Consider the following 5,000-nt stretch of genomic DNA (forward strand, 5'->3'; position numbering starts at 1 on the left):
CTATTTCGAAAGCCCATTTAGCAACAGAAAGCCATGGCAGCGCCTGTCTTCCCCGCCCTGAGAGTTGCCTAGCGGTCGCCGACGCCTGTGTATTGTTCCCCGCGACATAATCCGTAGATGGAGACACAACGAGAGGTTAGGTGGCCGTTGCCTGCCGGTGCCGAGGAGGCGCTGTGCTGTTCGGCCTGTGAGGCGCCACCTACACCACCGGCACTGCAAGCAAGCCCTAATGTCTGTGGCTTTCGTGGGTGTTAGTGTCTGTTGGCTGAGCCTTTGAGGTGGCGCCGGGGATGTGATTTCCGCGGAACACATGTAAGTGTGATGCCGCGCGCCCGTGTGCCCGAGAAACGGATTTTCTGTGTGGTGACAAAACAACAGGTGTATCATGTCAGCACGTGATAAATTGCTGGCAAATACGAAGTGTCTAAAATCGTGGCCTTGTTCATGGCTATGACTTTAACCATATGGATTTTTTGCCGTGCCGTATCCTGGTGTTCGGACAACAGTGCCGCGTTGCCCGGATATTTCACCAAATGAACTGTGATTCCGATGCTGGAAATAATTGTCGTTATTGATTGCAAAGGATTTCGATGCAGAAATTATGAAGGTTAAGTCCGGGAGACATTGATTATTCGGCAACCACCATTTTCTGTGCTAGTTTCTTCAGTTTTCTATGATGAGATGTCAGTGTCAACCAAGGCAGACTCAATTATTCCTAGAACATATACATTATTTTATTTATTTATTTCTCTCTTTTTTGCCATTTCATTATTGACAATGGTAAATATAAATGCAACACTTTGTAGCTTTTGAATAATTATTATTTTGTGAATATAGAATTAAGGTTTTCGTGTTTTGTTTACATTATTTCCTGGTAACTTTTTGTTTTCTTGGAGAGAAAGTTAGGTTAAAACTTTAATAGAGACCAAGAGTCAAGCCCAACGTATGGTTTTATAAGCTTTCTTAAGTGCCACGAATATTCAGAGCATCTGAGATTATCCTAGAACGAAAAAGATAGACAAAGAAACACAGAACATTAAATAATACTAACGGAAATGTAGACAAATTCCCCCTTCCTCTCTTTCTCCTTAACCGTTTTTATAAATAATTTTAGGTCTTCAAGAAAGTATACTAGTTAAAAAATAATAATAATAAATGAAAAAAATAGTAATAACATAAAAGAGTGATACCTACCTTACATATGTTGTATTGTATCTGATCGACCACAAACTTTTCGAAGGAAGGCCGTTTTCTTTGGATTTTTTAATTAATTTATCAGTTATAGTATTGCGCGATTCTTACGTAAACTCTTTTTTATTATTTACTTACTATACTTACTAATTTCACCGCAGAAGTAAACGAATCTCTCTCTCTCTCTCTCTCTCTCTCTCTCTCTCTCTCTCTCTCTCTCTCTCTCTCTCTCTCTCTCTCTCTCTCTCTCTCTCTCTCTCTCCTCTCCCTCCTTCCCCCCTCTCCCCCCCCCCTCTCTGTCTGTCTGTCTGTCTCTCTCTCTCTCTCTCCTTAAATATTAATACAAACACATGCAAGAAACAATGCACGGATATATTTACGACGACAATGTATGTTGATAACTAAGATTATAAGTTGTAAATAAGTCATGATGGTATAGAACTCTCCCAAGTTTTTATTTTGTTTATTTCTTATCTCTCTTCACTGTCGTACTTCCCTCCTTCTCTCGTTCTCGCGTTCCTGCTTCTGTTGACTATTATTAACATTGTTTTTGAAATTCTATTATTTATTCCCTTCTCTTTCTTTTCTGTATGTATCTCTGCCTCTCTCTGTTTGTCTGTCTCTGTCTTTTTCTGTCTGTCTGTCTGTCTGTCTGTCTGTCTCTCTCTCTCTCTCTCTCTCTCTCTCTCTCTCTCTCTCTCTCTCTCTCTCTCTCCCTTTCATTAACCACTAATAACATTATTTCCGAAATTCCGCGAAAATACGGCACAGAATATTAAGAAAAGGAAATTAAATCTTATTTCAGAGCTAATACCCATTCCCCACTGCAAGGCCTCGCGCCAAAACTGCCACAAGTTCATTTAAAAAAACTTTTTCTTTTTGATGAAAATGATGGTCCCTTTTTTGTTTTATTTTTTATTATTATTATTTTTGTGTGTGTTACAAGAGCACAATCATGTGTTTCTCTCTTCTTTTTTTAAAGAACTAATGGCTGTTTTGCTAAATTATCAAGCGTGTGTTTTGGAAAATGTTTGCATTAGAATGTAGCTTGCAGGAGTAATGTCCTTATTTTTTAAACCTGCGATTTGTTTGGAGGATTATATGATGAAACTGAATTAAGGTTATTTTCTTACTAAACATTTAACCATTTTACACGTTTATGCCACAGACTCTACGTCCGTGCAATGGAAAAGTGAGAATAAGTTAAATGGATATCGCTACACTGGTCATGCATTATTTACAGTAGTCTCCCCTCTTAAGACAAGGTCGGATGAACTGAAAGTGCGTTCGTTTCTTAGGGAATTGTCGTGTAGGTATCGATCTGGCATTAATGGATTGACTTACCAGAGAGAACCGGACTTACAATACTGGTACTAACAATGTCTGAGGGGTACTGGATCACCATGTACTCAATAGTCATTTTGTCATTGCAGAATACGGTATTGTCTAAACCAAAAATGGAACGGGTTTTTATATAAAGGGACTGAATACCTTAAAGTTAATGACATTCATTTCCTGTAACTAATAACATAGATGAAACATTAGTAAAAAGTAAAAAAATAAAATAAAAAATAACAACGAATTCTAAACATGCCACCTACCGAAATTGAATTAGTAATTCAAAGCCTCATTTCTTGAAAATATACCGAATTACACATCGAAGCGCTGCACTCAAGACAGACACAACCAATTAACGAAATTAAATACCAGAATTGGTTTGTGAAATTCGCCTCGCATCGAATTATCTAGAAAGTAGTTGCTCCGTTGCTCCGCTCCTTTGTTCCGCCGAGGAGGAAGGAGTACTAACTTATAATGAGCTTTTTTACTTCTTTGGAACTTTTTAATTATATTATCATAATTTTGATGAAAATGATTATTGTTGATGCGAGCATTGTGATGATGGTAATGGCGATGGTGGAGATGGTATCAGCTATTAAGAGATTAGTAATGATGATATTAAATTTGCTTTAATGGTCAGTCATACTGCAAATGATATTTATAATAATGGCAATTTCCATGATGATGATCCTATTCTAACCCAAAAATCTCATTACTGTTGTTGTCAGTAATACTGTTATTATCATTATTGTCTATAACATTATTGGTTTTGATATTATCAAGAATACCATTATTACCTTAAGCGTTATTTTTATTTCTATTAGTAATATTATTTTAATATTACTGTTATTAATATCAAGTGATCATTATTGCTATTGTCATCATGAGCACCATTTATAATGAGAATAGTCGTCATTACTAATATCAAGCATTTTTGCAATTATTAGTTATAATAGACATTATCATGATTTTTATCATTATTATTATTGTTAATTTATTATTTTCATGATTATTCTCGTAGTTGCTGTTGTTGTTTTTGTTATTATTTTTATGATTATAATTTTTAGTATTCTTAGCACTTTCTTTTTATTATTATTAAAATTATCAAAATGATTATACTAATATTACTATTAATTACTACCAACACCAATATTCATAATCATCATGATCATCATCACAATCATTATCGTTATTATTATCATTATTGTTGTTGTTATCACTATTGCTATTATTATTCTTTATTATTATTATTATTACTATGTATTATTATTGTTATTACTTTCATCATTCCTGTTGATGTAATTTTTACTTTCATTATTATTGTTATCTGTTAGAAATATAATGATGATAACTGATTTTCTTATTACAGTTATTATTATATATATAGTTATTATTATCAACATTATTATGATTATTATTACTATTAGTATTATCGTTATCATTATTATTATTAACATAAATATTATTATTATTATTATTATTATTAATGTTATCATTATTATTATTATTATTATTATTATTAATGTTATCACCATGATGATTATCATTTACCCTAGTTATTGCTATACTTTTAATGATCCTTTTCATGATTGTTATTATTTTCATTATTATGACCATTGCTAGTATTATCATTTTCATTGTTACTGTTATCATTATAACTATCAACATAATTTTACAATTATCATTATTATCATTATTATTATTATCATTATTGTTGCTGTTATTATTGTTATTATTATTATTATTATTATTATCTTTATTATTATCAATATTATTGTATTATTATCATTATTATTATTGTTGTTGTTATTATCATTGATATTATTATTTATTATTATTGTTATTATTATTATTATTATTACTATTGTCATTATTATTATTACTATTATTTTTATTATCATTATTATTATTACTATTATTTTTATTATCATTATTATTATTATTAATCAATATTATTGTATTATCATTATTATTATTGTTGTTGTTGTTATCATATTATTTTATTATTATTATTATTATTATTATTATTATTATTATTATTATTATTATTACTATTATCATTATTATTATTACTATTATTACTATTATCATTATTATTATTGTTGTTATCATCACTATTATTTTATTATTATTATCATTATTATTATTATTATCATTATTATCAGCTGCTATTATTCTTAAATTATGATTTTTATTATTATGATTATTATTATTATTATCATTATTATTATTACTATTGTTGTTATCATTATTATTATTATAATGATTATTATTATTATCATCACCATTATTGTTTTATCTTTGGTATCATTATCATCACCATTATTATTATCATCATTGTTGTTGTTATTGTTATTATTATTATTGTCGTCATTTCTGTTATCATCATTATTGTTATAATTATTATTATTACTGCAAGCGTTTTTATTATTATTCTTACTATTAGTATTACTGTTATTAGTATTAGTTAT

At 30.1% G+C, this 5,000-nt stretch overlaps 1 protein-coding gene across 1 annotated transcript in view; it reads left to right on the top strand.

Annotated features, from left to right (window-relative positions):
- LOC138864532 (uncharacterized) overlaps window positions 1-5,000 on the top strand; it is a 13,930-nt gene that overhangs the window by 25 nt on the left and 8,905 nt on the right. The window contains exon 1 of the mRNA XM_070131815.1: window positions 1-312. This exon is cut by the window's left edge and continues 25 nt beyond it. The gene's annotated coding sequence lies outside the window, so the exon portion shown is untranslated. The remainder of the gene's footprint in view (window positions 313-5,000) is intronic.

This window comes from Penaeus vannamei, chromosome 17 (genome assembly GCF_042767895.1).
Source record: "Penaeus vannamei isolate JL-2024 chromosome 17, ASM4276789v1, whole genome shotgun sequence".
NCBI lineage: Eukaryota > Metazoa > Arthropoda > Malacostraca > Decapoda > Penaeidae > Penaeus > Penaeus vannamei.